Source organism: Durio zibethinus, chromosome 3 (genome assembly GCF_047325235.1).
Source record: "Durio zibethinus cultivar Kanyao isolate XHJ-2024 chromosome 3, ASM4732523v1, whole genome shotgun sequence".
Lineage (NCBI taxonomy): Eukaryota > Viridiplantae > Streptophyta > Magnoliopsida > Malvales > Malvaceae > Durio > Durio zibethinus.
This window is the reverse complement of record NC_143164.1, coordinates 1,304,437-1,325,001: the sequence shown is the minus strand read 5'-3', so window position 1 is coordinate 1,325,001 and position 20,565 is coordinate 1,304,437.

Below are 20,565 nucleotides of genomic sequence, written 5' to 3'. Positions count from 1 at the left end.
TAAAATAATACTAATTTATTAATATTTCCTAAATTAATAAGTAAAAATTTTTTAAAAATAAATATTTTACCGAATCAGTTAAAATAATTATGGCCATTTGAACAATTATCGATTTCAAATCATTATGACATTTTGTTTTGTCATAAAACAATTATTTTTTATCATACAAGTTTATTCAAAATAAAATAATACTAATTTATTAATATTTCAAAAATTAATAAGAGATTTAAAAAATAAATCTATTTACCAAATCAGTTCAAATAGTTATGACTATTTGAACAATTATCAATATTAAATTTTTAAGATCTTTGTTTTGTCATAAAACAATTGTTTTTGGTATTAGAAGCTTATTTGGTTAAAAATAATACTAATTTAATAATATTTCAAAAATTAATAAGAGATTTAAAACATAACTGTGTTTGTCGAACTAGTTCAAATAGTTAAAACTATTGGAATAATTATCTATTTCAAATTGTTTTGACCTTTTGTTTAGTCATAAAATATTGGTTTTATATCTTACAAGCTTATCTAGAATAAAATAATCCGAATTTATTAGTTTTAAAAAATTAATAAGCAAAAGATTTGAAAAAAAATAAATATGTTTATCAAGCAAGTTAAATAGTTATGACTATTTGAACAATTATTTATTTAAAATCATTATAACCTTTTGTTTTGACATAAAACAATTATTTCGGTTCATAAAATCTTATCCAAAATAAAATAATACTAATTTCTTAATATTTAAAAAATTAATAAGGAAGAGTTTTAAACAATAAATTTGTTTACCAAATAAATTTAAATAGTTTGACTATTTGAACAATTATCTATTTAAAATTGTTATGACCTTTTCTTTGGTAATAAAACATTTGTATCAATTCATACAAGCCTATTCAAAATAAAATAATACTAATTTATTAATATTTTGAAAATTAATAAGTAAATGACTTAAAAAGTGAATATGTTTACCGAACCAGCTCAAATAATTATGGCCATTTCAGTAATTATCTATTTCAAATCGTTATTAGCTTTTGTTTGGTCATATAACAATTGCTTTTTATCATACAAGTTTAATCGAAATAAAATAATAATAATAATTTATTAATCTTTTAAAAATTAATGAGTAAGAGATTTAAAAAAATAAATTTGCTTACCAAATCAATTTAAATAGTTTTTACTATTTAAACAATTGTATACTTGAAATCATTATAACTTTTTGTTTTGTCATAAAATAATTATTTTTGTTCATACTAGCTTATTCAAAATAAAATAATATTAATATAATAATATTCCAAAAACTAATAACTAAGAGATTTAAAAAATAAAATTTTTTGCCGAACCGTTTAAATAGTTAAGACTATATGACCAATTATCTATTTCAAATTGTTATGACCTTTTGTTTTGACATAAAACAATTTTTTTCAATTTATACTAGCTTATTTGGAATAAAATAAAATGAATTTATTAATATTTCAAAAATTAATAATTAAGAGATTTAAAAATAATTTCGTTTACCTAAACAGTTCAAATAATTATGGTTATTTGAATAATTATCTATTTAAAATTGTTATGACCTTCTGTTTTGTCATAAAACAAATGTTTTTGTTCATATAAGTTTTGTTCAGAATAAAATAATACTAATTTATTAATATTCTAAAAATTAATAGGTAGGAGATTTAAAAAATAAATCTATTTACTGAACAAGTTCAAATAGTCATGTATGTTTGAAAAATTATCTATTTGAAATCATCATGACCTTTTGTTTTGCATAAAACAAACTAGTCATTCAAAATTATTTAGAATAAAATAATACTAATATATTAATATTTTGAAAATTAATAAGAGATTTAAAAACTAAATCTATTCAAGAAAACATTTCAAATTGTTATAACTATTTGAATAATTATCTATCTCAAATCGTTATGATCTTTATTTTGTCATAAACAATTGTTTCTTTTCATACAAGCTTATTTAGATTAAAACAATACTAATTTAATAATATTTCAAAAATTAATAAGTAAAAGATTTAAAATAATAAATGTGTTTGTCAACCTAATTCAAATAATTAAGACTATTAGAACAATTATCAATTTCAAATCATTTTGACCTTTTGTTAAGGCATAAAACATTTATTTTAGTTCATACAAGCTTATTTAAAATAAAGTAATACTAACTTATTAACATTTGAAAAATTAATCAGCAAAAGATTTAAAAAAATAAATTTGTTTACTGAAGAACAAATAGATTTGAGTATTTGAACAATTATCTATTTAAAGTTGTTATGACCTTTTGTTTTGTCATAAAACAATTGTTTTAGCTCATAAAAACGTATCCAAAATAAAATAATACTACTTTACTAATATTTCAAAAATTAATAAGCAAAAGATTTAAAAACTAAATCTATTTACTAGACCAGTTCAAATAGTTATGACTATTTGAACAATTATCTATCACAAATCATTCTAATCTTTGTTTTGTCATAAAACAATTGCTTCTATTCATAGAAGCATATTTGGAGTAAAATATTGCTAAACTAATAATATTCTAAAATTAATAAGTAAGAGTTTTAAAAAATATATATGTTTGCCAAACTAATTCAAATAGTCAAGACTGTTAGAACAATTATCTATTTCAAATCGTTCTAACCTTTTGTTTAGTCATAAAACAATTGTTTCAGTTCATACATGCTTATTCTAAATAAAATAATACTATTTTATTAATATTCAAAAAATTAATAAGCAAAAAAGTTTAAAAAATAAATTTGTTTACCGAACAAATTCAAATAGTTAGGACTATTAGAACAATTATCTATTTAAAATCATTGTGACATTTTATTTTATAATAACATAATTATTTCAGATCATAAAAGCTTATCCAAAATGAAATAATATTAATTTATTAATATTTCAAAAATTAAGAAGTTGGAGATTGAAAAAATAAATCAATTAATCGAACCAGTTTAAATAATTATGGCAATTTGAACAATTATCTATTTCAAATTGTTATGAACGTTTGTTTTGTCATAAAAAAATTGTTTTTCATCATATAAGCCTATTCAGAATAAAATAGTACTAATTTATTAATATTTCAAAAATTATGGAGTAGGAGATTTAAAAAATAAATCTGTTTATTGAACTAGTTCAAATAGTTATGACTATTTGAACAATTATATATTTCAAATTGTTATAACCTTTTTGTTTTGTCATAAAACAATTATTTATGTTCATACAAACTTATTCAAAATAAAATAATACTAATCTAATAATATTATGAAAATTAATAACTAAGAGATTTAAAAAGTAAATTTGTTTGCCAAACCAATTCAATTAGTGAAGCCTATATGAATAATTATCTGTTTCAAATGGTTATGACCTTTTTGTTTTGTAGTAAAACAAATGTTTTTGTTCATATAAGTTTGTTCTTAATAAAATAATATTAACTTATTAATATTTTAAAAATTAATAAGATATTTAAAAAATAAATTAATTTACCAAATCAGTTTAATTAGTTATAACAATTTGAACAATTATTTATTTCTAATTGTTATGACTATTTGTTTTGTCATAAAACAATTATTTTTATTGATACAATCTTATTCAGAATAAAGTAATGTTAATTTATTAATATTCTAAAAATTAATAAGTAATGGACTTAAAAAATGAATTCATTGGCTTGACCAATGCAAATAATTTTGACTATTGGAACAAATATCTATTTCAAATCATTATGACCTTTTGTTTTGTCACAAAGCAATTGTTTTTGTTCCCACAAGCTTATTTGGAATAATTTAATTTTAATTTATTAATATTCCAAAAATTAATAAGTAAAATATTTAAAAACTGAATCTATTTATCAAATAAATTCAAACAGTTATGACTATTTGAGCAATTACCTATTTCAAATCGCAATAACCTTTTGTTTTGTCATAAAATAATTTTTTCTATTCATACAAGCTTATTTCAATTAAAAAAATACAAATTTATTAATATCCAAACACTTAATAAGTAAAAGATTTAAAAAACAACTCTATTACCGAATAAATTCCAATATTATAACTATTTGAACAATTATTTATTTTAAATCATTATGACTCTTTGTTTTGTCATAAAATAGTTTTTGTTAATAGAAGCTTATTTGGATTAGAGTAATATTAATTTATCAATATTTCAACAATTAATAAGTAAGAGATTTCAAAAACAAATATGCTTACCTAAAAAGTTCAAATAGTCATAACTATTTGAATAATTATCTATTTCAAATCGTTATAACCCTTTTGTTTCATCATAAAACAATTGTATCAATTCATATAGGCTTATTTGAAATAAAATAATACTTATTTATTAATATTCCAAAAATTAATAGGCAAGAGATTTAAAAAATGAATTTATTTACTGAACAAGTTTGAATTGTTATGATTATTTGAACAATTTTCTATTTCAAATCGTTATGACATTTGTTTTGTCATAAAATAATTTTTTTGTTCATACAAGCTTATTCCAAATAAAATAATATTAATTTGTTAATATTCCAAAAAATTAAAAAGAAAAAATTATAAAAATAAATCTATTTTCTGAACATGTTCAAGTAGTTACGACTATTTAAAGAATTATGTATTTCAAATAGTTATGACCTTTTGTTTTGTCATAAACCAATTGTTTCTATTCATACAAGTGTATTCGAAATAAAATAATACTAGTTTATTAATATTCCAAAAATTAATAAGATTTAAAAAAAAAAATCTATTTACTGAGTAAGTTTAAATAGTTATTATACCTATTTGAACAATTATTTTTTCCAATAGTTATGATCTTTTGTTTTGTCGTAAAACAATTGTTTCTATTCATACAAGTTTATTCAAAACAAAATAATACTATTTTATTAATATTTTGAAAATTAATAGGTAGGAGATTTAAAAATAAAATATGTTCACCAAACAAGTTCAAAAAGTCTTGTCCATTTGAACAATTATCTATTTCAAATCGTTATGACCTTTTATTTTTTAATAAAACAATTATTTTTGTTCATGCAAAATTATTCAAAATAAAATAATACTAATATATTAATATTTTGAAAATTAATAAGAGATTTAAAAACTAAATTTGTTATAGAAACAGTTTAAATAGTTTTGACCATGTAAAGAATTATCTATCTCAAATCATTACGATCTTTATTTCATCATAAAACAATTGTTCCTTTTCATACAAACTTATTTAGATTAAAATAATACTAATTTAATAATATTCCAAAAATTAAAAAGTAAGAGATTAAAAAAAAGTGTTTGCCAAACTAGTTCTAATAGTTAAGACTATTAGAATAATTTTATGTTTCAAATCATTTTGACCTTTTGTTTAGTAATAAAATAATTATTTTAATTTATACAAACTTATTCAGAATAAAGTAATACTAATTTATTAACATTCAAAAATTTAATGAGTAAGAGATTTAAAAAAAACTATTCATAGAACAAGTTCAAATAGATTTGACTATTTGAACAATTATTTATTTAAAGTTATTAGACCTTTTATTTTGACATAAAATAATTGTTTCAATTCATCAAAAATTATCCGAAATAAAAAAATACTACTTTATTAATATTTCAATAATTAAAAAGCATGTTATGACTATTTGAACAAATATCAATCTCAAATCATTATGATATTTGTTTTCTCATACAACAATTGTTTCTAATCATACAAGCTTATTTGGATAAAAATAATATTAATTTAATAATGTTCTAAAAATTAGTATTTACTGAACTAGTTCAAATATTTAAGACTATTAGAATAATTTTTAATTTCAAATTATTCTAACCTTTTGTTTAGTCATATAATAATTGTTTCAATTCATACAAACTTATTTAGAATAAAATAAAACTAATTTAATAAAATTCAAAAAATTAATAAGAGATTTGAAAAAATAACTTTGTTTACTAAACAAGTTCAAATAGTTATAACTATCTGAATAATTATCAATTTAAAATCATTACAACTTTTTGTTTTGTCATAAACAATTGTTTTAGTTCACAAAAACTTATCCAAAATAAAATAATACTACTGTATTAATATTTCAAAAGTTAATAAGTAAGAGATTTAAAAAATAAATTAGTTTACTATGTTAGTTCAAATAATTATGGCCATTTAAATAACTATCTATTTCAAATTGTTATTACCTTTTGTTTGCTCACAAAACAATTGCTTTTCAATATAGAAGCTTATTCGAAATAAAATAATATTAATTTACTAATATTTCAAGAATTAATAAGAGATTTTAAAAAAAAATCTGTATACCGAACCAGTTCAAATAGTTATGACTATTTGAACAATTATCTATTTCATATTGTTATAACCTTTTGTTCTATCATAAGACAATTTTTTCTATTCATATAAATTTATTCAGAATCAAATAATACTAATTTAGTAATATTTCAAAAAATTAATCAATAAGAGATTTAAAACGTAAATCTATTTACTAAACCACTTTAAATAGTTTTGACTATTTGAATAATTATCTATTTCAAATCATTATAACTTTTTATTTTGTCATCAGACAATTGGTCCTATTCATACTACTTTATTCAAAATAAAATAATACTAATTTAATAATATTTTGAAACTTAATAGTCAAAAAAATTAAAAAAATAAATCTAATTACTGAACCAGTTCAAATAGTTAAGACTGTATGAATGATTATCTATTTCAAATCATTATGACCTTTTTCTTTTATCATAAAACAATGTTTTATTCATACAAGCTTATTCTGATTAAAGTAATTCTAATTTAATAATATTTCAAAAATTAATAAGTAAGATATTTAAAAAATAAATTTGTTTATCGAATTAGTTCAAATGGTTAAGATTATTAGAATAGTTATCTATTTGAAATCGTTCTGACCATTTGTTTAGTCATAAAACAATTGTTTCAGTTTATACAAGCTTATTCAGAATAAATTAATACTAATTTATTAACATTCAAAAAATTAATAAGAAAAAGATCTAAAAAAATATGTTTACCAAACAAGTTCAAATAGTTATTACTATTTGAACAATTATCTATTTAAAATTATTATAACCTTTTAATTTATCACAAAACAATTGTTTCAGTTAATACAAGCTTAGAAGGAATAAAATAATACTAATTTATTAATACTTACTAAAATAATAAGTAAGAAACTTAAAAAATAAATTTGTTTATCGAATTAGTTAGAATAATTATAGCCATTTGAAAGATTATCTATTTCAAATTGTTATGACTTTTTGTTTTGTCATAAAACAATTATTTTTCATCATACAAACTTATTCAAAATAAAATAATACTAATTTATTAATGTCTCAAAATTTAATAAGTAAGAGATTTAAAAAATAAATATGTTTACCGAATTAGTTCAAATAGTTATGATTGTTTGAACAATTATCAATCTCAAATCGTTAAGATCTTTGTTTTGTCATAAAACAATTGTTTCTAATCATAGAGGCTTATTTGATTAAAAATAATACTAATTTAATAATATTCTAAAAATTAATAAGTAAGATATTTAAAAAATAAATGTGTTTGCCGAGTCAATTTAAATAGTTAGAACTATTAGAATAAATATCTATTTCAAATCATTTTGACCTTTTATTTAGTCATAAAATATTTGTTTCATATTTTACAAGCTTTTTTAAAATAAAATAATCTAAATTTATTAATAATCAAAAAATTAATAAGGAAATGATTTGAAAAAATAAATCTATTTACCAAACAAGTTCAAATAGTGATGACTATTTAAATAATTAATTATTTAAAATTATTATGACCTTTTGTTTTAACATAAAACAATTGTTTCAGTTCATAAAAAGCTTATCTAAAATAAAATAATACTAATTTCTTAATAATTCAAAAATTAATAACCAAGAGTTGAAAATAAATTTGTTTATCGCACAAATTCAAATACTTATGACCATTTGAGCAATTGTCTATTTAAAATGTTATGACCTTTTGTTTTGTTATAAAGCAATTGTTTGAATTCATACAAACTTAGTCAAAATAAAATAATACTAATTTATTACTATTTTGAAAATTAATGAGCAATTTAAAAGGTGAATCTATTTACCGATTCAGTTTAAATAATTATGGTCATTTCAACAATTATCTATTTCAAATCGTTATTACCTTTTGTTTGGTCATGTAACAATTGATTTTTATCATATTATTTTATTTGAAATAAAATAATAGTAATTTATTAATCTTTCAAAAAATAATAAGTAAGAGATTTTAAAAAAATCTTTATACCGAACTAATTTAAATAATTATAACTATTTAAGCAATTGTATAATTCAAATCATTATAACCTTTTGTTTTGCCATAAAACAATTATTTATATTCATACAAGCTTATTCAAAATAAAACAATACTAATATGAAAATATTCTTAAAATTAATAATTAAGAAATTTAAAATACAAATTTATTTGCCAAACTAGTTCAAATAGTTAAAACTATATGAACAATTATCTATTTCAAATAATTTTTGTTTTGTCGTAAAACAATTTTTTTGCAATTCATACTAGCTTATTTGGAAAAACAAAATTGAATTTATTAATATTTCAAAAATTAATATGTAAGAGATTTAAAAAATAATTCTATTTACCTAACCGGTTTAAATAATTATGACTATTTGAACAATTATCTATTTCAAATTGCTATGACCTTTTATTTTGTCATAAAACAAATGTTTTTGTTCACATAAGTTTGTTCAAAATAAAATAATAGTAATCTATTAATATTTCAAAAATTAATAATAGATTTTAAAAAATAAATCCGTTTAACAAACTAGTTCAAAAAGTTATGACTATTTGAGCAATTATTTATTTCAAATTCTTATGATTTTTTGTTATATTACAAAACAATAATTTCTACTTGTAAAAGTTTATTCAGATTAAAATAATACTAATTTATTAATATTTCAACAATTAATAAGTAAAAAGTTTTTAAAATAAATATGTTTACTGAACAAAATCAAATAGTCATGACTATTTGAGTAACTATTTATTTGAAAATTGTTAAGACCTTTTATTTTATCATAAAAAAATTATTTTAGTTCATATTATCTAGTTTGAAATAAAATATTACTAAGTTATTAATATTCTAAAAATTAATAATTAAGAGATTTAAAAAATGAATATATTTACCAAACAAGTTTAAATAATTATAAGTATTTGAACAATTATTTATTTGAAATTGCTATAACCTTTTGTTTTGTCACCAAAAGATTTTTTTCTATTCATACAAGTTTATTTTGAATAAAATAATATACTTTATTAATACTAAGACAATTAATAGTTAAAAGATTTAAAAAATAAATTTGTTTACCAAACAAGTTCAAATCTTTATGGCTAATTGAACAATTATTTATTTCTAATTGTTGGGCAGTACACCGAGTGTGGAACACATTTTTACACAACTAGTCTTCTTTTTTAACAGGTGCGATACTCAAGTTAAATTGTATGACTAAAGATGCTCCACAATCACCATAGGCAACCTCTTCCTCCTCTTTAAGGTTTTGATCCTCTTTAGCTAGCTTCTCTTCATTTTCCTCAAAATCTTCCTTTACTTGATCCATAATCTTCTCATTTGGGCATTCTCAGGCAATGCGTCCAAGCCCTTGACATTTAAAACGCCTTCTGGTTTATGCACTAAATTGAGGCTTGCTTGTTGGGGTTTCATCTTTCTTTTGGGGCTACTTTGGAATGGGCATAAAAGGAACAATAGTCTTAGATGAGCCACCTTTATTGATATAGCCTTCTCAAGACCCAAATCTTAAGTTGCTACCACGAGCCTTCTTTTGTTATCTTTCCACCTTAAGGGCAAGCTTGCATACATCATTGAAAGTCCAATAGGGTTATAGTTGTACTATATTACTCAATCTTCAATCCTCCAAGATACCAGGCAATAGTCTGCTTTTCCTGTCCCACCAATTCACATTTTAACATAAGGTGATCAAACTCAACTGTAAACTCCTCCACTAAGAGATCTCTTTGCTTCAAGTTATAGAGCCTAAGTAAGACATCTTGCCAAAAGTCGTATGTGAGATACTTTCTCTTTAACTCTCTTTTTATCTTCTCCCAAGTTGTAAATTTTCTCTTACCTTCTCTTTCCCTTTGCTTTTTCAAAGTTTTCCACCAAAAAGATGCATACTTTCTAAGTTTGATGGCCGCTAACTTCACTTTATGATGTTCAGAGGCATCATGGTATTGAAATATGCATTCCATTGTGTGTGACCATTTAAGAATTATTTAGGTTTCATCTTCCCTTTGAACTTAGGAATCTCTATCTTCGAATTGAATATGATAGGTTGAAGTTGGTTTTTGTGTAGATAGTCTCTGACTTACTGTGGGTGAGGTGGGGTGCTATCATTAGAATCACTGTTGTTTCTATGGTATGGATTGGCCTTTCCATCTTCTTTGTTCCTCCTTCTTCACCTCTTTATCTCCTTTCTTTTTTCTTGTATATGCAGTTATTGTTGTAGTTGACGAATCTATTATCGCATTTCCTCTATGAGGGTGTCCCTTGGGTGAACATTTGTAGTTGCTAGAACATTAGTGTTAGCTTCAACATCTTCTACTGGTGCTTGATGATGATGACTTGCCATAACTCTGATACCAATTTGATGCTGGGAATTGATGGTTGAGATGTTGAAGAGTAACTACAAATAGAAAAAGCTCACAAAGAAGAAAACTCACAAGAAGTTTAATAATGGTAGAATATGATTATTAGATTGAAAAGGATAAAAGTTCACCACCAAGACTAGACACTAAGGGATACAAAAACACCACCGTAAGAATTCTAATGAAGGATACAAAAAAAATAGAAGTTCACCACTGTAAGAAATCCACCTAAGAGATACAAAACTTGAAAACAATCTAAAAGATTGCTTAAGGATAAAGAAAACTCTATTCTACCTTCTACTAAAAATAATAGAAAATAAATAAGCTAGGAACATCCCTCCAAGCATGGGAACTTTCAAATTGAATTGCTAGAATTGTGTCTAAAATCAAGGGATTTGCATGTGAACCCATTTACTCTTATAGATTATATAATAATGAATCTGACCATAATGCTATCCATCTTTATGCTCTTCTTTTCCAGCTAGTGTGAACATAATCTCCTTATTCTAACCCATCTTATTTTTGCATATATTTAGTGGATTTGCACCAAAGATAGGCCCATCTTATTTTTGGATAAGTTTTCCTTAGTCTCAGCCGAAGTTGTAAGATGTGTTGACACTCTGGTGTCATAATGATTTGAAATAGATAATTATTCAAATAGTTATAATTATTTGAACTGGTTCGATAAATAAAATTATTTTCTAAATCTCTTATAATTTTTGAAATAGTAATAAACTATTTCTACTCTATTTTGAATAAGCTTGTATGAGCTGAAGTAATATTTTATGATAAAACAAATGATCATAAAAGTTTGAGATAAATAATTGTTCATATAGTCATAATTGTTTGAATTGGTTTGACAAATGGATTTATTTTTTAAATCTCTTAGTTATTAATTTTCAGAATATTACTAAATTAGTAGTATTTTATTTCGAATAAGCTTGTATGAATAGAAATAATTGTTTTATTATAGAATAAAATGTTATAACAATTTGAAATAGATAATTGTTCAAATAGTCATAACTATTTGATTTGGTTTAGTAAACAAATTTATTTTTTAAAACTCTTATTAAATTTTGAAATATTTGTAAATTAATATTATTTTATTTTGAATAAGCTTGTATGTTGAAAAACAATTGCTTTAGTACATAACAAAAGGTAATAACAACATGAAATAGATAGTTGTTCAAATGGCCATAATTATTTGAACTTATTTAGTAAACTGATTTACTTTTTAAATCTCTTACTTATTAACTTTCGAAATAATAATAAAGTAGCACTATTTTCTTTTGAATAAGCTTTTGTGAACTAAAATAATTCATTTTATGACAAAACAAAAGGTCATAATGATTTTAAATCGATAATTGTTCAAATTGTAATAACTCTTTGAACTTGTTTAGTAAACAAATTTATATTTTCAAATCTCTTGCTCATTAATTTTGGAATGTTAATAAATTAGTATTATTTTATTTCAAATAAGCTTGTATGAACTGAAACAATTATTGTAGGACTAAACAAAAGGTTAGAATGATTTGAAATATATAATTATTCTAATAGTCTTAGCTATTTGAACTGGTTTGGCAAATATATTTATTTTTAAAATCTTTCACTAATTGTTGGAATATTATTAAATTAGTATTATTTTTATCCAAATAAGCTTATATGGTTAGAAATAATTATTTTATGAGAAAACAAAGATCATAATGATTTGAGATTGATATTTGTTCAAATAGTCATAACTATTTGAACTAGTTCAGAAAACAACTTTAGTTTTAAATTTCTTGCTTATTAATTTTTGAAATGTTAATAAAGTAGTATTATTTTATTTTGAATAAGACTTTATGAAATGAAACAATTGTTTTATGACAAAATAAAAGGTCATAAGGACTTTAAATAAATAATTATTCAAATAGTCAAATATATTTGAACTTGTTTGATAAATAGATTTATTTTATTTAAATCTCTTGCTCATTAATTTTTTGAAAGTTAATAAATTACTATTATTTTATTTTGAATAATCTTGTATGAACTGAAATAATTGTTTTATGACTAAATAAAAGGTAAGAATGATTTAAAATAGATAATTGTTCTAATAGTCTTAACTATTTGAATTGGTTCGGTAAACTCATTTATTTTTTAAATCTCTTTCTTATTATTTTTTAGAATATTATTAATTTAGTAATATTTTACTTTGAATAAGCTTGTATGAACAAAAGCAATTGTTTTATTACAAAACAAAGATCATAATGATTTGAGATAGATAATTATTCAAATAGTCATAAGTATTTGAATTGGTTCGATAAATATATTTAATTCTTAAATCTCTTATTAATTAAAAAAAATTAGTAAATTAGTATTATTTATTCTGAATAATTTTGTATTAATAGAAACAATCATTTTATGATAAAATAAAATGTCATAATGATTTGAAATAGATAATAATTCAAATAGACATGACAATTTAAACTTGTTCAGTAGACAGAATTATTTTTTCAAAATCTGCAACTTATTAATTTTTAGAATATTCATAAATTAGTATTATTTTATTTCAAATAAAATTGTATGAATAGAAACAATTGTTTACGACAAAACAAAAGATCAAAATGATTTGAAATAAATAATTATTTGAAGGGTCATAACTATTCGAACTCGCTCGGTAAATAGATTTACTTTTTAAATCTTTTACTTATTAATTTTTGGAATTTTAATAAATTAGTATTATTTTTTCCAAATAAACTTTTATGAATAGAAACAATTGGTTTATGATGAAACAAAAGCTCATAACAATTTCAAATAGATAATTGTTCAAATAGTTATAACTATTTGAACATGTTCAAAAACATATTTATTTTTTAAATTTTTACTTATTAATTTTTGAAATATTAATAATTTTATATTATTTTATTCGAAATAAGCTTGCATGAATAGAACCAATTGTTTTATGACAAAACAAACAATCATAATGTTTTGAAATAGATAATTGTTTAATAGTCATAACTATTTGAACATGTTTGATAAATAGATTAATTTTTTAATTCTCTTACTTATTAATTTTTAGAATATTAATAAATTAGTATTATTTTATTTCAAATAAGCTTATATGAACTAAAACAATTGTTTTATTACAAAACAAAAAGTCACAATGATTTGAAATAAATAATTATTCAAATACTCATGACCATTTGAACTTGTTCAATAAACATGTTTATTTTTTAAATCTTTTACTTATTATTTGTTGAAATATTAATAAATTAATATTTTTTTAATCTGAATGAGCTTGTATAAACATAAACAATTATTTTATGACAAAACAAAAGGTTATAACAATTTGAAATAAATAATTGTTCAAATTAACATAAAGATTTGAACTTGTTTAGTAAATAGATTTATTTGTTAGATCTTTTACTTATTAATTGTCTTAATATTAATAACTTTATATTATTTTATTTGAAATAAACTTCTATGAATAGAAAAAAAAATCATTTTATAACTAAACAAAAGGTTATAGCAATTTCAAATAGATAATTGTTCAAATAATCATCATTATTTAAATTTGTTCATTAAACATATTTATTTTTTAAATCTCTTAATTATTAATTTTCAAATATTAATAACTTAGTATTATTTTATTTTGAATAAGCTCATTTGAACCAAAATGATTTTTTTATGAGAAAATAAAAAGTCATAATGATTTGAAATAGATAATTATTCAAACAATCATGACTATTTGATCTAGTTTGGTAAGCATATTTATTTTTAAAATTTTTTACTTATTCATTGTTGAAATATTAATAAATTGGTATTAATTTAATCCAAATAAGCTTGTATAAACAGAAACTATTATTTTATAATAGAACCAAAAGTTAAAACAATTTGAAATAAATAATTGCTCAAATAGTCATAACATTTTTTATTGGTTTGATAAATATTAATAAATTAGTATTATTTTATTTTAAACAAACTTATATTAACAAAAACAATTGTTTATGACAAAATAAAAAAGTGATAATGATTTGAAAGAGATAATTGTTCAAATAGTTGTAATTAGTTGAACTGGTTTAATAAATAGAATTATTTTCTAAATCTGTTACAAATTTTTTAAATATTAATAAATTAGTTTTACTTTACTCTGAATAAGCTTGTATGAGTTGAAATAATTGTTTTATGACAAAACAAAAGGTCATAACAATTTTAGATAAATAATTGTTCATATAGTCTTAACTGTTTGAATTAGTTCGGCAAATGAATTTATTTTTTAAATCTCTTAGCTATTAATTTTCAAAATATTACTAAATTAGTATTATTTTATTCCAAATAAGCTTGTATGAATAGAAACAATTTTTTTATTATAGAACAAAATGTTATAACAATATGAAATAGATAATTGTTCAAATAGTCAGAACTATTTGAACTGGTTCAGTAAACAGATTTATTTTTTAAATCTCTTATTAATTTTTGAAATATTAGTAAATTAATATTATTTTATTTCAAACAAGCTTATATGTTGAAAAATAATTGTTTTATGATAAAACAAAAGGTAATAACAAATTGAAATAGATAGTTGTTCAAATGGCCATAATTATTTCAACTTATTCAGTAAACCAATTTATTTTTTAAATCTCTTACTTATTAACTTTTGAAATAAGAATAAAGTAGTATTATTTTCTTTCGGATAAGCTTTTATGAACTAAAACAATTGTTTTATAGCAAAACAAAAGGTCATAATAATTTTAAATCAATAATTGTTCAAATAGTCATAACTTTTTGAACTTGTTCAGTAAACAAATTTATCTTTTCAAATCTCTTACTTATTAATTTTTGGCATGTTAATAAATTAGTATTATTCTATTCTAAATAAACTTGTATGAACTGAAACAATTATTATAGGACTAAAAAAAGGTTAGAACAATTTGAAATAGATAATTATTCTAATAGTCTTAACTATTTGAACTGGTTCGGCAAATACATATATTTTTTTAAATCTCACTAATTTTTGAAATATTATTAAATTAGTATTTTTTTTGTCCAAATAAGCTTTTATGATAAAAAACAATTGTTTTATGAGAAAACAAATATCATAATCATTTGAGATTGATATTTGTTCAAATAGTCATAACTATTAATTTTTGAAATATTAATAAAGTAGTATTATTTTATTTCAAATAAGTTTTTCTGAAATGAAATAATTATTTTATGACAAAACAAAAGGTCATAACAACCTTAAATAGATAGTTATTCAAATAGTTAAATCTATTTGAACTTGTTTGATAAATAGATTTATTTTTTAAATCTTTTGCTCATTAATTTTTTGAATGTTAATAAATTACTATTATTTTATTTTGAATAAGCTTGTGTGAATTAAAATAATTGTTTTATTAGTAAACAAAATGCCAAAATAGTTTGAAATAGATAATTATTTTAATAGTTTTAACTATTTGAACTAGTTTAGCAAACACATTTATTTTTCAAAGTGCTTATTAATTTTTGGAATATTGTTAAATTAGTATTATTTTAATCTGAATAAGCTTGTATGAAAAGAAACAATTGCTTTATGATAAAATAAATATCACAACGATTTGAGATAGATAATTGTTCAAATATTAATAATTATTTAAATTATATCGGTAAACAGATGTAGTTTTTAAATCTCTTATTAATTTTTAAAATATTAATAAATTAGTATTACTTTATTTTGAATAATTTTGCATGAATAGAAACAATTATTTTATGACAAAACAAAAGATCATAACAATTTGAAATAAATAATTGTTTCGATAGACATGACAATGTGAACTTGTTCGGTAAACAGATTTTTTTTAAAAATCTTCTACCTATTAATTTTTAGAATATTAATAAATTAGTATTATTTTATTCTGAATACACTTGCAATAATAGAAATAATTGTTTTACGATAAAACAAAACATCCTAACTATTTGAAATCAATAATTGTTCAAACAGGCATAGCTATTTGAACTTGTTCGGCAACCAAATTTATTTTTTAAATCTTTTACTTATTATTTTTGGAATATTAATAAACTAGTATTATTTGTTTTGAATACGCCTGTATGAATAGAAACAATTGGTTTATGACAAAGCAAAAGGTCATAATTATTTAAAATAGATAATTATTCAAATAGTTATAACTATTTGAACGTGCTCAGAAAACATATTTATTTTTAGAATTTTACTTATTAATTTTTAGAATATTAATAAATTTATATTATTTTATTTGAAATAAGCTTGTATGAACAGAAGCAATTATTTTATTACAAAACAAAATATCATACAATTTGGAATAAAAAATTGTTTATATAGTTATAACTATTTAAACTTGTTTGGTAAATAAATTTATTTTTTAAATCTCTTACTCATTGATTTTTGAAATATTAATAAATTAGTATTATTTTATTTCAAATAAGCCTATATGGGTTGATATAATTGTTTTATGATGAAACAAGAGGTCATAACAATTTGAAATAGATAATTATTCAAATAGTTATGACTATTTAAACTTGGTCAATAAACATATTTATTTTTAAAATTTGTTACTTATTAATTATCAAAATGTTAATAAATTAATATTATTTTAATTTGAATAAGCTTGTATGAACAAAAACAATTGTTTTATGACAAAATAAAAGGTCATAACGATTTGAAACAAATATTTATTTAAATAGTCACAATTTTTTGAATTTATTCGATAAACATAGTTATTTTTTAAGTCTTTTATTTATTCATTGTCTGAATATTAATAAATTTGTATTATTTTAATTCAAATAAGCTTGTATGAATAGAAAAAAATTATTTTATGACAAAAAAAAAGGCTATAGCAATTTGAAATAGGTAATTGGTCAAATAATCATAAATATTTGTACTTGTTTAATAAATAGATTTAGTTTTTAAATATCTTACTTATTAATTTTTTAAATATTAATAAATTAGAATTATGCTATTTTGAGTAAACTTGTACGAATAAAAATAATTGCTTTTTGATTAAATAAAAGGTCATAACAATTTGAAATATATAATTATTCAAACAATTATAACGTTTGCACTGGTCAGGCCAACATATTCATTTTTAAAATCCATTACTTATTAGTTTTTAGAATATTAATAAATTAGCATTATTTTATTTCAAATAAGATTGCATCAATAGAGACAATTGTTTTATAACAAAAATATTGGTTATAACGATTGGAAATAAATAATTATTCAAATTGTTATAACTAATTGAACTGTTTTGGTAAACATATATATTTTAAATCTCTTAATAATTTTCAAAATATTAATAATTTAATATTATTTTATTTCGAACAAACTTATATGAACCAAAACATTTGTTTTATGACAAAACAAAAGGTCATAACGATTTGAAATAGATAGTCATTCATATAGCCTTTACTACTTGAATTGGTTTGGCAAATACATTTTTTTTAAATCTCTTAGTTATTAATTTTCATAATATTATTAGATTAGTATTATTTTATTTCAAATAAGCTTGTATGAACATAAATAATTATTTTATGATAAAACAAAAAATTATAACAATTTGAAATATATAATTGTTTAAATAGTCATAATTATTTGAACTAGTTTGCTAAACAGATTTATTTTTTAAATCTCCTGCTCATTAATTTTTGAAATACTATTAAATTAGTATTACTTTATTCCAAATAGGCTTAAATGATGAAAAGTAATTGTTTTATGACAAAACAAAAGTTCATAACAATTTGAAATAGATAATTATTCAGATGGCCACAATTATTTGAACTGATTCCATAAATTGATTTATTTTTTAAATCTCTAACTTTCTAATTTTTGAAATATTAATAAAGTAATATTATTTTATTTTTGATAAGCTTTTATGTACTGAAATAATTGTTTTATTATAAAACAAAAGGTCATTATGATTTTAAAATGGTCATAATTATTAGAACTGGTTAGGTAAATGAATTATTTTTTAAATCTCTTACTTATTAATTTTTGAAATATTAATAAATTTATTTTATTTTATTTCAAATAAGCAAGCATGAATTGAAAAAAATGTTTTATGACAAAACAAAAGGTCATAACAATTTGAAATAGATAATTGCTCATAACGATTTGAAATAAATAATTATTCAAATAGTTATAACTAATTAAACTGGTTTCGCAAACATATTTATTTTTTAAATCTCTTACGTATTAATTATTGAAATATTAATAAATTAATATTATTTTATTTAGAACAAACTTAGATGAACAAAAACATTTGTTTTATGACAAAACAAATGGTAATAATGATTTGAAATAGATAACTGTTCAAATAGTCATAATTATTTGAAATAGTTCTGCCAACAAAATTGTTATGACTTTTTGTTTTGTTATAAAAAAATTATTTTTGTTCATACAAGCTTATTCGGATTAAAATAATATTAATTTATTAATATTTTGACAATTAATAAGTAAAAGACTTAAAAAAATATGTTTACTGAACAAGTTCAAATAATCATAACTATTTGAATAATTATCTATTTTAAATCATTGTGACCTTCTGTTTTGTATAAAACAATTGTTTCTGTTAATATAAGCTTATTTGAAATAAAATAATTCTAATTTATTAACATACTAAAAATTAATGAGTGAGAGAATTAAAAAAATGAATTTCTTTGCCAAACAAGTTCAATTAGTTATGACTATCTAAATAATTATCTATTTTAAAACATTATGACCATTTGTTTTATCATAAAATAATTGGTTTTGTTCATGCAAGCTTATTTAGAATAAAATAATATAAATTTATTAAAATTCCAAAATTAATAAGAAAAAATTTAAAAAATAAATATGTTCTCTGAACACGTTTAAATAGTTATGACTATTTGAACAATTATCTATTTTAAATTGTTATAACAATTTGTTTTGTCATAAACCAATTGTTTCTGTTCATACAAGCTTATTTGGAATAAAATAATACTAATTTATTAATATTTCTAAAATTAATAAGTAAAAGATTTAAATAATAAATCTGTTTACCAAGCAAGTTCAAATAGTTATGATTATTTGAATAGTTATATATTTCAAATCGTTATGATCTTTTATTTTGTCATAAAATAGTTATTTCTATTCATACAAGTTTATTTGGAATAAAATAACACTAATTTATTATTATTCTAAAAATTAATAAGTTAGAGATTTAAAAAATAAATTTGTTTACCGAACAAGTTCAAATAGTCATGTCCATTTGGACTGTTATTAATTTCAAATCGTTATGACATTTTGTTTTGTCATAAAATAATTGTTTCTATTCATACAAAATTATTTAGAATAAAATAACACCAATTTATTACTATTTTGAAAATTAATAAGGATTTAAAAATAAATGTATTTTTTGAACCAATATAAATAGTTAAGACTGTTAGAACGATTATCTATTCCAAATTGTTTTGATCTTTTGTTTAGTAAAAAAATAATTGTTTCAATTCATACATACTTATTCGAAATATAAGAATACTAATTTATTAAAATTTAAAAAATTAATAAGTAAGAAATTTTTAAAAAATTATTTATTGAATAAGTTTAAATAGTTATGACTGTTTGAACAATTATCTATTTTAAATTGTTATGATATTTTATTTTATCATAAAATAACTATTTCAATATATAAAAGTTTATTCAAAATTAAATAATATTACTTTATTAATATTTCAATAATTGATAAGTTAGAGATTTAAAAAATAAATCAGTTTATCAAATTAGTTCAAATAATTATAGCCATTTGAACAATTATCTATTTCCAATCGTTATGAACTTTTCTTTTATCATAAAACAATTATTTTTCATCATACAAGCCTCTTCAAAATAAAATAATATTAATTTTTGAATATTTCAAAAATTAATAAGTAAGAGATTTAAAAAGTTAATCTATTTACTGAACTAGTTCAAATAGTA